We start from the raw sequence: 14,666 nt of genomic DNA, 5'->3' as shown, positions 1-14,666 counted from the left end.
TCCACCCTCCGAGAAGACAATCTCTTTCTATTTTTCATTGTGTATTTTGAGTCTTTCCCTTTAAATCGCCATAGAAAACAGCCCCTCAACGTGGATTGATCGCCAATATAGCCAATGAAAGCCAAGGATCTGGAGATGAAAATGACAGATCAATCAAAAATCTATTTGATATCCACAACATGCGTAAAGCTTGTACTGTACCACATTCCAAAGCCAAATATGGAAGAAATACAACCAAGAGAGGAGTGGCCTAAACTAGCAATGGTCACAGCAAATTAACGTTGTCATTTCATCAACACAACCACTATATTAAGGTTATAGTACTGTAGAGAACAATGTAATGATTCATTGTATGTGATATATAATGACATGGGGCAAAGAAAATGTTTTGACATTCATTTCGTAGCACCCTCTTGAATTGCCCCGTTTTCTCTACATTCTAGAGTCGTGAGTGAACGCCCTGTATGAACATAGGAAAAGCACACAAGGTATAACTGCCAAGCTCGTTTCTGAAGCCCACTCTCGTGTGGTAGAGTGTGTGGGAAAGAGTGTGTGTGGGTGGATCATTGCGTGCCTCTAAAACACAGTGGCCAAGCTGGAGTGGTGTGTGTGCACAACTCAACAGGAGCCCTCTTTTCAGCCCATGTTCAGAGTGATCAATGCACTCCCTCCATCCTCTCCTCCTGCATACATAATGAGGGAGAGTCAACCAGGAGGTAAGTGAATGAGTGGGAGGAGAATTAACAACTCTACATCCGTCAGAGCTTCCAACAGAGAGTAGAAAGGTCAGGTGATGTTGCTGAACTGAACTGCATGCTATTCAGACTGTATAATGTACTGGGCTCAATAGAGGGACCCCTCATCATCGTTTATTTTTATTGTGTTGACGTCTATGGAAACATGTCCATAAATGCCAATCAAGGACATCAAGCTGCCTCTAAAATGAGAAGCGTCACAGCATAATGACTGTATAAAAATCACATCTAGCCTCACATAAATTTTACAGCTCCCTAGCTCTCCATGATGTGCACTTCAAGCCCCTGTCTGTGATGAACAGCGAATTAAAATGTTCATGGACTGACGGGCATGGAGCCTAGACTACTGCTGCTGCTTCTTCTTACAAACATAAGTCACTCATTTCACTCAGCTAGACCACCAGCAGTGATGGGGGAAAAATCTATACAGTTAAATATCGCAATATTATAGCGATATTTGACTCCAAGTACATATATATATTTTTGCTACTGTAGATAGCGTTAGCTAGCGCGAGTCAGCTGTACCTGCGCCAAAATTCCAGTATTTTCATCCTATAGCTTGTTCTCCATCTTCTTTTGAAATAGTGAACCAATATGTTTTCAGCGTTTTTATTTCCCTGATCAAAACTCATTTTCTCAATCCTTGGGCAGTCTGCCTAAGCACTTTTTCACGTTGAAACGGCAACATTTTCTCTCAGCTGCATGGCAAAATGTGTGCAATTGAAGGAAATTAGCTTTAAAACCGATGGCCGACCACAATTATTACCACGCCCACCACCCAAGCCCCCTTTTGAGCCAGAAAAGAACCCTGGTTTGGAACTTCAAATTGCAATAAAAATCGCAGTATCGAATCGAAATACATATAGAATTGTGAGAATCACAATACATATCGTTTCGGCACGTAAGTGTCGCGATAATATCATATCATGAGGTCCCTGGCAATTCCCAAGCCTAACCACCAGCATCAACTGTAAAACACTGTCTGGCTACAACTGTATCAAAACGTACTGTAAGCTGAAAGATTAACAGACAAACAAGGAGGAATAACATTGAGTGTAGCCTAATCCTTTTATATTGTACTATTGACTGTGAAATAAACATTCACCTGCTTCTCTCATCTAAAAGATCACATCTAAAAACACACAAACACACCCAGGCAAATACTGAAGGGTCTAAATAGATGGATCTCAATAGCTAGTGAGGTTAAAGATCATGACCAGGGCCCGTATCCACTAAGTGTCTCAGAGTAGGAGTGCTGATCTATGATCAGTTTTGTCTTTTACATAGGTCATAATAAATATGATTATGGACAGATCCTAGATCCGCACTCCTACTCTGAAATGCTTTGTGGATACAGGCCCAGGGAACCTGTATCCTCAGGCATCACATACAGCCAGATCTGCTGACAGCAGGTAGGCTAAACAAGTTGAACCACCTTCATAAAGGAAAGAATCACAACTAATTTCTCTCAACTTCTGTGAAAACAAGCCTCTAAATCACCCAATGATATGCTCCTTCTCCACTCTCAGTCACAACTATGAGTTTATGTTCAACACTTCAGACACCTCTAAGAGGAAAGCTTTTTCTGCTGACTGGTGGGTTTGTTTAACGGTGTGATCCTAGCCAGAACATTCCATATTTCACAGAATGGATCTAGGCCTAACAGTAGTTTTTCTGTCTGAGACAGAGAAGATGGAGTTGGAACGAAGAGAGTAGTGATAAAGGGGTTGATTAGGGAGGGCAGTGGTACAGCTTAACCAGCACACAGAGGCAGAGCAGAGACTGAAGGCCAAAGCATCCAGCCAGCCCCATCTCGACAGGGTAGAAAGAAAATGTCATTGCTATCCTGCAGGGATGGGGAGAGGATGGGGAGAGGATGAGAACAGGGCATTAGCAGATGGAACTTCACTCACAGACAACAAAAAAACACTGACCGCAGATTTAATAAGACCATGACCTGAGACATTGGCTGAGCCAATACTCGAGAGAGACGCTGGACTTAACTATGAACAAAGAGAAGGGTAGTCTGTACAGACGAGTGCTTACTTCTGATTTCTGAAAGTCAAGTCGACATCACAAGTAATGGGATAATAATAGGTGATATTTGTGATCTCGATTTTCCCGCATTACTTTCACACCCCTGGGGAGCAAAATATGAATAACCAGCAAAACATTCCAGGCCCCATCTTATCTTGACAAGCCATCCTCCATCTTTCAGACTGTGTGTCAGCCACACACAGGTCAGACTGTTCTCTCTTCAGGGGGCTACAGGACACCACACCACTCAGGCTTCACTGTCACCATGGCAACTGTCTCGCCCCCATAAGACTGTCAGTCTTGATGAGTGTGTTAGTTTGGAGTTGTGTGCCCTTAGCAGTTGGCATCGACTTAAATCCTCACAATAGAGACTACTTTAAAGGAGACTCTGCATGAATGCACCATTTATATCACTGCAGATATGGGAAAGGGGACAAGGAGAAGAAGCCCTGTAATTTATGACTATTGAGGAGCATCCATTCTCTGTACAGGACTTCCCAGGCAGATGCTGTTGGTTCCTGTACGTCTGCATGATGAGAGGTAATGAGTCCCACAGGGAGACTAGGAGAGCACATCCAGACACACTATCCCTGAGTAAGTACTCACTCTGCCTCTCAGATACAGGCGTACTGTACAGTGGTCTGTGAGTGTGTGTCCCCAGTACGCAGAGGCATACAGTAGACAGGGGCCGTCGGTAACAGCAGAGGCCTACCCAGGCCACTAATTGCTCGACAACTTATGGCTTCCGTTCTCTCTTTGTCTGGTACCATTTGGTAAATTCAACTGGCTGCAATTACTATCCCAGCAGCAGCATCTCTATTCATGGGCCACGAGGCCCCATCCAAAAGGCCTCATCTGAGCTCTTTTATCGATCATAATCCTCAAGACAGGCCAACAAAAAAAATGAGAAAGACCAGAGAGACAGGAAACCATCTTCCAGAGGAAGCCTTTGCTGGCTGAACATTAAAATGCAGAAATAGGCAATCAAAAGAGAGAAAAATATTATGTAAGGTGGGTTTTATTAAAATGTGTGTGTGGTATGTTTTCTGGTTGCATAACATAACTCCTGTCCTGGATATCGAGGCTTTGGCAGTTATTTAAACTGTTAGTTGAAGGAAACTTTCCTCTTCAGTGGGTAACAAAGAGCAGGTTTCCTAATGATAACACTGAGCATGCACTATGACATCACAAACACACTTCCTATTGCCGCAGGCACACACCCTTGCTACTTCCTCTCGTACCTCTGGGCCACAGAATGCCGTGTGTGCGCGTGCGTGTCAACCACTGTAATAGCCAACCGCCATTGTAAAATTAAAAGGATAAGATGTGCTTTTTTTCCCCCCCACATGACGGGATTACAAGGTGAAAAGGAATACAATTAAACAAGATGAACTTTACTGAAGTGGAAATACAGCTCTGTAAAGTAGGGCTGAGTTATTTTTGTGCCAAAGGCTTTGTTTCTGGACTGTTTTAAAATCATTACTCAGACCTAAGATGACAGCGTGCCCTAAAGGGTTCAGAGAGCTTTCTGCTCCTGGCTGACTATGATGAAAACATCCTGAGATTCCATTCAACCCTGTTTTGCTTAGTTTTACCAATGAAAAAGGGCCGTTTCAGTTCATTTCTGAAGAACTGGGATCTATTTGTTCCAAGAGAAGAGCATCAGGTTTAAGGATGTGACGAAGGTTAAGGGAAAGGGAGTGTCTAGCCCACAGAGACCATCAATCTAGGCTTTAGCCAGAAGAACACCTCGCTTCTCTTCCAACAGAGGACATAACTTTTAGGCGTATATTCCTACTCCTTCCCTTTCTCAACATTATAGGCCTGCAGCCTAACTGATATCAAGTTACAGGATTGGAGAAAGTATATTGGTGGAGACCTATCCAAGTCTGTCAGATTAAATAAATCCTTAAACAGAGGTTAGGGAAATTATGTGAACCTTTAGAATAACCTGGATTTCTGCATAAATTGGTCATAATTGTATCATCACCTAAGTCACAACAATAGACAAACAGTCTGCTTAAACTAATAACACACACAATTATAATTGTTCATGTCTTTATTGAACATATCGTGTAAACATTCACAGTGCAGGTTGGAATAAGTATGTAAACCCTTGGATTTAATAAGAAGTTGACCCTCCTTTGGCAGCAATAACCTCAACCAAACGTTTTCTGTGGTTGCGGATCAAACCTGCACAATGGTCAGGAGGAATTTTGGTCCATTCCTCTTTAAAAGACTGTTTCAGTTCCACAATATTCTTGGGATGTCTGGTGTGAACCACTCTCGAGGTCATGCCACAGCATCTCAAATCGGGTTGAGGACAGGACTGACTGGGCCACTCCAGAAGGTGTATTTTCTTCTGCCATTCTGTTGTTGATTTACTTCTGTCTTTTGGGTTGTTGTCCTGTTGCATAACCTAACTTCTGTTGAGGTTCAATTGGACATATAGTCTTACATTTGCCTGCAAAATGTCTTGATAAACTTGGGAATTCCTTTTTCCGTCGATGACAGCAAGCTCTCCAGGTCCTGAGGCAGCAAAACAGCCCCAAACCATGATGCTCCCTCCACCATACATTACAGTTGGGATGAGGTTTTGATGTTGGTGTGCAGTGCCTTTTTTTCTCCATACATAGTGTTGTGTGTTCCTTCCAAACACAACTTTAGTTTCATCTGTCCACAGAATATTTTGCCAGTATCGCTGTGGAACATCCAGGTGCTCTTTTGCGAACTTCAGACGTGCAGCAATGTTTTTTTGGGGACAGCAGTGGCTTCTTCCGTGGTGTCCTCCCATGAACACCATTCTTGTTTAGTGCTTTACGTATTGTAGACCCTTCAACAGAGATGTTAGCATGTTCCAGAGATTTCTGTAAATCTTTAGCTGACACACTAGGATTCTTCTTAACATCATTGAGCATTCTGCACTGTGCTCTTGCAGTCATCTTTGCAGGACGGCCACTCCTAGGGAGAGTAGCAACAGTGCTGAAATTTCTCCATTTATTGACAATTTGTCTTACCGTGGACTGACTTTTAGAGATACTTTTGTAACCCTTTCCAGCTTCATGCAAGGAAACAATTATTCATCTTAGGTATTCTGAGATCTTTTGTTCGAGGCATGGTTCACATCAGGCAATGCTTCTTGTAAATAGCAAACTCAAATTTTGTGAGTTTATTTTAAATGGGGCAGGGTAGCTCTAACCAAAATCTCCAATCTCATCTTATTGATTCAACTCCAGGTTAGTCGACTCCTGACTCGCTTTTGGAGAAGTCATTAGCCTTGGGGTTCACATACATTTAATTTATTCGTAGGTTGGAAAAAGTAAAACTTTTTTTAAATTTAACTTTTTAATTTAAAAAAAAAAAAAGTATTATTTTTTTTTATTTAAATTGGCCGATTAATCGGTATCGGCTTTTTTTGGTCCTCCAATAATCGGTATTGGCGTTGAAAAATAATTTGTTCGACCTCTACTCCCAAGGATCCCAAATTGCAGAGACCAGTCTGTCTTGTAAGACGTGGAACTCATCTAAAAAAATTAATAATAATAATTGCGTATTCTCCTAACACTTCTGAAAATCACTCCACTCTCGGTAGCTATGACGCATTGGCTGCTATGGCAAACCATGCTGGATCACTTGAGCAAACTTGCTCCAACCAACACCCTATTGCAAGCTTGTGTGAATGGCCATATGGTAGCTAGTTTGCCAGGTTGTTGATGAAGTTGTACGGCACCAAAGTTATGAGACGGTTCTCAGAAATCAGCATGTATCTGACTGACAGATTTCATTAAAACTAATTTGTGCATAAGCTAGAACTTCACTAATATAGCTAGCTAGCTAGAGGGAGTATTCTGTAAGCCATGTGTGAACTGACAATGTTACCATTCCTGCCTTTCATTTCATATGGATGGATTTGAGACTGGTTCAGCCAGCATGCAGACATTTACGTGCACATTTTGAATTGAATAAATACCGATTCTACCACCACAAAACACCTTAGCTAGATGTAGAATTAGGCAGTGAAGACTTGCCCATTAAAAAAAATCTCAATATAAGCAAAAGGTTTATGGTTTTTGGTAAGATTAACTCTGACTGGAGGATGAAAGGGGGTTCTCAGTGGTCTATGTCACCTTGGTAACAGTTTTGAATGTTAAGAAAGCATATTGTTGCCCAACTTCTTTTTAGCCATCTCATGACTGTTTGCGAGTTAGACAGATCAGTGCAGTTGGCCGCCGCTTTCTGATGTGAGACAAATGGTGGAATTGTGTTAAAGACCACATTAACACTGGAAGAATAGACCTGTAGGTCCATTGAAATTGTGCATGGGATTTCATTACATCCCAGAGATGCTTTGTGAAACCAGAACAGAACATTACTTCCTATCTAAACAGTCAAACTTCTCCTTCCAAGGACATCATGGACATACTGTTTGATGTTAGCACATAGAGATGTACAGACAATGTATGAAGACATCAAGTGTGAAGCCACACGATGCACAGAACACATGGTAACCCCTGGCAACGGAACCTTAGAGAATTCGGACAGTGAATTAAGAAGAAATCCTGGTTGAATTCTGAATCCACATTTCACCATGGGGGAAGTCAGTCGGTGGATATTCTGACACACTGCTTATCCTAACCCTGCACTGACGCTGAGAGAAAAGAGACTGCTGTGGATGACAGAGAGCTCCTACCATACACACACACACACACTTATCAGCACATCTCACTCTCTCCATCTCTCTTCCCTGTTCTCCCAGAGCATCTCTCCCCTCACTGTCTCCCTGTCAGTTAATAACCACCTCCGAGTGCTTTAGAGAGGAGCTACAATGGATTAATGGAGGGTGGCTGTAAAGAACTCCACAAGCCCACTTACACAGATCAGATCAAGTGGAGGTCTTTAGAACCTCCTTTATTCTCCAACCGTCCATTGTTCAGGTTCAAACAATGGGGCCAATGTAGCAATTAGTGTTGGGGGGGGAAAGAGTTACATACAGTGCTATTATTTTGGATGATATAATATCAATACTTTGACTTCAAGTATCGGTAGCGTAACTTGTTCTCCATCTTTTTAAATAGTGAGCCAACATGTTTTCAGCCATTTTATTTCCATGACTGATCAAAACTCATTATCATGCTCTCTCTTGTCCCTCTACAGCAGACATATAGTGAGCAATGTTTAGAACATAAAATCGCAATAAAATCCCAGTATTGAATAGCAATATCTACCTATATCTATATATAAAATTGTGAGATACGCAATACATATCGGCACATAAATTTTGTGGTACCTGCCAATTCCCAGCATCAATGTGACAGTAGTGTAGCAGAACACAGTAACGTAGGCTGTGTTTTAAAGCCTTACTGATCAGATGTTTTAAGTGAGATTACCACTCATTTGGTAAGGACTTGAGGCCGTCTCTGTTGAGAAAGTTTGTATCGAGTCCGTGTGTGTGGCAAGCAGTTCCTCACTCTGGTTCAGCGAGACCGGTTCCACGTCCTCACTCTGGTTCAGCGAGACCGGTTCCACGTCCTCACTCTGGTTCAGCGAGACCGGTTCCACGTCCTCACTCTGGTTCAGCGAGACCGGTTCCACGTCCTCACTCTGGTTCAGCGAGACCGGTTCCACGTCCTCACTCTGGTTCAGCGAGACCAGTTCCACGTCCTCACTCTGGTTCAGCGAGACCGGTTCCACGTCCTCACTCTGGTTCAGCGAGACCGGTTCCACGTCCTCACTCTTGAGGCAGTCACTCAACCCTCTCCTCCTCTACCAGAGCAGCTATCAGTCAGTCAGACTCTAGAACCGTATCTAGCCACAAAATACTAACTCAAATGTTGCCAATATTATGCAGGAGCAAAGAGACAAGGTTCATCATTGTGAGTTTTATCTTGATAGAAAACTGTCAGTCAATCTACTTTGTGATGTTCTGTATAAGACAGTGATGCATACCCAGTCACACCATGTGACTGAGGAGGAAACGGTTTGGAGCACATCCTCTGAGGGCTAAAGACATGTCTGACAGGCAGACAAGAGTACTGTGGTGAAACTATAACCCCGGTTCCACTGCTGTGCCTCTCCTCTGCTCCGCCTGTAACAGGATGGTCTGTCTGCCAGTGTGGGCAGAAGGAGAATAGAGGGATAGAAGGGTGGGAGGATGGATAACGATGGAGAGGAGAGCTGTGAACTATAAGTAGAGCCCTCCTGATTGAATGCATTTGTCGACAACACACAGCATGCACTCACACGTACAAACACACAAACATGGATTGTTTGATTTCTCAGCAGCATTGACTGAAACGCTCAAAATAATCATATAGGGTCCAGTTGCAGCCAATAAGAACCTTAAATGTCAGTGAATCCTCATTATATTCCTCTCCATCATACACACACTGGGATATGAGCAGGAGTTTAGCATGGCCACTGGCTTTAGAAACATCCTCTGACATTTACTGGCTAGCCTATCGCTAGGTCTCTGGCACGCACAGCAGAAGAGACATATCCTGCCTGGTTCCGGTAATGAAAGCCTTTGAAGTTGGCATGCTTCCGCCTGGAGGATGCCAGTCTCTCAGTCTCTGCAGCAATGCAACGTCTGACCAGGGCCTGCACTGCTAAATATGGCAGACAGACAGACATGATGCATGGAAAGACGAGCTGCAGTAACAACAGTGGTGATCGATATACTATTCCTCAGTTCACAGTCACACTCAGAGCAGGGACAGGTGCTCATTGACTTACACAGCAGGCTTTATCCACTGAACTCTTTCCTCAAAAGAAAGTTGAGGACAGGACCGAGCAGGACTGAAAACACAACACTTCCTATAATTGGACACAAACACTGCATCCAGTGTTTCCCAGACATTGGGAAACATTGAAGAGGCACCTTGTCCTGTCCCATTCAGTATGTAGTTTCACAACAGATCAATACCAGAGGTGAACTTGAGCCCTGTACCACTTTGAATAGAAGACAACAGCATGACTTATTAATGAAGGTGCTGGGAATAAAGGAACCAGCAGCTCAGTTGCGGTCAAACATTACTTCACCATGTGAAGAGCTCACAGCACACGCTCTGATAACATAAGCTGAACAACGTAACACAAGCACTTGATCACTTGGCTACATGGCTGATGCCTGCTGGACTGTCCATTAATCACGGTACTCTATTCTGTTTATTAATTTTTTTATCTGTCGGCCCCAGCCGCGAACTCAGGCTCTGTGTGTAGTTAATCTGACCCTCTCTGCCTAGTCATCGCCATTTTTACCTGCTGTTGTGTTAGCTGATTAGCTGTTGTTGTTTCACCTGTTGTTTTAGCAACCTCTCCCAATCAAGACCTGCGATTACTTTATGCCTCGCTGTATGTCTCTCTCAAATGTCAATATGCCTTGTATACAGTTGTTCAGGTTAGTTATCATTGTCTTAGTTTACAATGGAGCCCCTAGTTCCACTCTTCATACCTCTGATACCTCCTTTGTACCACCTCCCACACATGCGGTGACCTCACCCATTACAACCAGCATGTCCAGAGATACAACCTCTTATCATCACCCAGTGCCTGGGCTTACCTCCGATGTACCCGCACCCCACCATACCCGTCTGCACATTATGCCCTAAATATATTCTACCATGCCCAGAAATCTGCTCCTTTTATTCTTTGTCCCCAACGCTCTAGGCGACCAGTTTTGATAGCCTTTAGCCACACCCTCATACTACTCCTCCTTTGTTCCGCGGGTGATGTGGAGGTAAACCCAGGCCCTGCATGTCCCCAGGCACCCTCATTTGTTGACTTCTGTGTTCGAAAAAGCCTTGGTTTCATGCATGTCAACATCAGAAGCCTGCTCCCTAAGTTTGTTTTACTCACTGCTTTAGCACACTCTGCCAACCCTGATGTCCTTGCCATGTCTGAATCCGGGCTTAGGAAGGCCACCAAAAATTCTGAGATTTCCATACACAACTATAACATTTTCCGTCAATATAGAACTGCCAAAGGGGGCGGAGTTGCAGTCTACAGCAGCGATAGCCTGCAAAGTAATGTTATACTTTCCAGGTCCATACCCAAACAGTTCGAACTACTAATTTTTAAAATGACTCTCTCCAGAAATAAGTCTCTCACTGTTGCCGCCTGCTACCGACCCCCCTCAGCTGTGCCCTGGACACCATTTGTGAATTGATCGCCCCCCATCTAGCTTCAGAGTTTGTTCTGTTAGATGACCTAGACTGGGATGTGCTTAACACCCCGGCAGTCCTTCAATCTCACACAAATCATCAAGGAACCCACCAGTTACAACCCTAAATCTGTAAACAAGGGCACCCTCATAGACGTTATCCTGACCAACTGGCCCTCCAAATACACCTCCACTGTCTTCAATCAGGATCTCAGCGATCACTGCTTCATTGCCTGTATCCGCTACGGGTCCGCAGTGAAACAACCACCCCTCATCACTGTCAAACGCTCCCTAAAACACTTCTGCGAGCAGGCCTTTCTAATTGACCTGGCACGGGTATCCTGGAAGGATATTGAACTCATCCCGTCAGTTGAGGATGCCTGGTCATTCTTTAAAAGTAACTTCCTCACCATCTTAGATAAGCATGCTCCGTTCAAAAAATGCAGAACTAAGAACAGATATAGCCCTTGGTTCACTCCAGACCTGACTGCCCTCGACCAGCACAAAAACATCCTGTGGCGGACTGCAATAGCATCAAATAGCACCCGCGATATGCAACTGTTCAGGGAAGTCAGGAACCAATACACGCAGTCAGCTTTTTCAAGCAGAAATTTGCATCCTGTAGCTCTAACTTCAAAAAGTTCTGGGACACTGTAAAGTCCATGGAGAACAAGAGCACCTCCTCCCAGCTGCCCACTGCACTGAGGCTAGGTAACACGGTCACCACCGATAAATCCATGATTATCGAAAACTTCAACAAGCATTTCTCAACGGCTGGCCATGCCTTCCTCCTGGCTACTCCAACCTCGGCCAACAGTGCCCCCGCAGCTACTCGCCCAAGCCTCCCCAGCTTCTCCTTTACCCAAATCCAGATAGCAGATGTTCTGAAAGAGCTGCAAAACCTGGACCCGTACAAAATCAGCTGGTCTTGACAATCTGGAACCTCCATTTCTGAAACTATCCGCCGCCATTGTCGCAACCCCTATTACCAGCCTGTTCAACCTCTCTTACATATTGTCTGAGATCCCCAAGGATTGGAAAGCTGCCGCAGTCATCTCCCTCTTCAAAAGGGGTGACACCCTAGACCCAAACTGTTACAGACCTATATCCATCCTGCCCTGCCTATCTAAGGTCTTCGAAAGCCTAGTCAACAAACAGATCACTGACCATCTTGAATCCCACCGTACCTTCTCCGCTGTGCAATCTGGTTTCCGAGCCGGTCACGGGTGCACCTCAGCCACGCTCAAGGTACTAAACGATATCATAACTGCCATCGATAAAAGACAGTACTGTGCAGCCGTCTTCATCGACATGGCCTAGGCTTTCGACTCTGTCAATCACCATATTCTTATCGGCAGACTCAGTAGCCTCGGTTTTTCTAATGACTGCCTTGCCTGGTTCACCAACTACTTTGCAGACAGAGTTCAGTGTGTCAAATCGGAGGGCATGTTGTCCGGTCCTCTGGCAGTCTCTATGGGGGTGCCACAGGGTTAAATTCTCAGGCCGACTCTTTTCTCTGTATACATCAATGATGTTGCTCTTGCTGCGGGCGATTCCCTGATCCACCTCTATGGAGACGACACCATTCTGTATACTTCCGGCCCTTCCTTGGACACTGTGCTATCTAACCTCCAAACGAGCTTCAATGCCATACAACACTCCTTCCGTGGCCTCCAACTGCTCTTAAACGCTAGTAAAACCAAATGCATGCTTTTCAACCGTTCACTGCCTGCACCCGCACGCCCGACTAGCATCACCACCCTGGATGGTTCCAACCTAGAATATGTGGACATCTATAAGTACCTAGGTGCCTGGCTAGACTGTAAACTCTCCTTCCAGACTCATATCAAACATCTCCAATCCAAAATCAAATCTAGAGTCGGCTTTCTATTCCGCAACAAAGCCTCCTTCACTCACGCCGCCAAACTTACCCTAGTAAAACTGACTATCCTACCGATCCTCGACAAAATAGCTTCCAATACTCTACTCAGCAAACTGGATGCAGTTATCACAGTGCCATCCATTGTTACTAAAGCACCTTATACCACCCACCACTGCGACCTGTATGCTCTAGTCGGCTGGCCCTCGCTACATGTTCGTCGCCAGACCCACTGGCTCCAGGTCATCTACAAGTCTATGCTAGGTAAAGCTCCGCCTTATCTCAGTTCACTGGTCACGATGGCAACACCCACCCGTAGCACGCGCTCCAGCAGGTGTATCTCACTGATCATCCCTAAAGCCAACACCTAAGTTGTCCGCATTTCCTTCCAGTTCTCTGCTGCCTGTGACTGAAACGAATTGCAAAAATCGCTGAAGTTGGAGACTTTTATCTCCCTCACCAACTTTAAACATCTGCTATCTGAGCAGCTAACCGATCGCTGCAGCTGTACATAGTCCATCGGTAAATAGCCCACCCAATTTACCTACCTCATCCCCATACTGTTTTTATTTATTTACTTTTCTGCTCTTTTGCACACCAGTATCTCTACCTGCACATGACCATCTGATCATTTATCACTCCAGTGTTAATCTGCTAAATTGTAATTATTCGCCTACCTCATGCCTTTTGCACATAATGTATATAGACTCTTTTTTTCTGTGTTATTGACTTGTTTATTGTTTTACTCCATGTGTAACTCTGTGTTGTTGTCTGTTCACACTGCTAACCTACCTGGTTAAATAAAGGTGCAAAAAAAATATTATATAAAAAACTTGGGCCAGAGACTAACTGGAGATTGTGCACACCATGACGCCAATCATCAGTAGCAGTCGGTATCCTTTTGAGGACCACACAGGTACACTAAGATAGTAGTACCCAACCTGGGGTATTGTACTCCAAGTGGTACTTGGGCTATCTCGACAGGGTACTCGGGAAGACTGGAAGTACTTTGTGGCTGCTCCGGACAGAGCTAAATGTGATTTGGGGTACAGAAACCAAAAGATTAGGAATCGTAAGGTTCAATGTCAATTCTAAAACCTAATTCTATGGTTTTAAAGGTTCACACAGTCAATCCAGGTCATATAGGGTCACTACAGTATACCGATACTGCTGTAGTATCATTATACACTGAACAAAAATATAAAACGCAACATGTAAAGTGTTGGTCCCATGTTTCATGAGCTGAAACAAAAGATCCCAGAAACGTTCCATAATCACAAAAAGCTTATTTCTCTCAAATGTTGTGCACAAATCTCTTCACATTTCTGTTAGTCAGCATTTCTCCTTTGCCAAGATAGTCCATCCACCTGACAGGTGTGGCATATCAAGAAGCTGATTAAACAGCATGGTCTTTACACAGGTTATACCTTGTGTTGGGGACAATAAAAGGCCACAAAAATGTACAGTTTTGTCACAACATGCCATTGATGTCTCAAGATGAGGGAGTGTGCAATTGGCATGCTGACTTAAGAAATGTCTGCAGTCAGCGCTATTGACAGAGAATTCAATGTTAATTTTTCAACCATAAGCTGCCTCCATCGCTTTAGAGAATTTGGCAGCTTGTCCAACATGCCACACAACCGCAGACCACGTGTAACCACACCAGCCCAGGACCTCCACATCTGGCTTCTTCACCTGCGGGATCATGAAAGACCAGCCACCCAGACAGCTGATGAAACTGTGGGTTTGCACAACCAAAGATCATCTAGGAAGCGCATCTGTGTGTTCATCGTCCTCACCAGGGTCTTGACCTGACTGCAGTTTGGTGTCGTAACCA

The 14,666-nt window shown here is 44.1% G+C and overlaps 1 protein-coding gene across 11 annotated transcripts in view; it reads right to left on the bottom strand.

Annotated features, from left to right (window-relative positions):
- The window catches only part of LOC110498046 (probable palmitoyltransferase ZDHHC14), an 89,226-nt gene that overhangs the window by 28,311 nt on the left and 46,249 nt on the right, over positions 1–14,666 (bottom strand). The window lies entirely within an intron of this gene.

Source organism: Oncorhynchus mykiss, chromosome 19, assembly GCF_013265735.2.
Source record: "Oncorhynchus mykiss isolate Arlee chromosome 19, USDA_OmykA_1.1, whole genome shotgun sequence".
In the NCBI taxonomy this organism is placed as follows: domain Eukaryota; kingdom Metazoa; phylum Chordata; class Actinopteri; order Salmoniformes; family Salmonidae; genus Oncorhynchus; species Oncorhynchus mykiss.
Note: the sequence above shows the minus strand (reverse complement) of the source record. Positions and strands in the feature narration are given on the sequence as shown.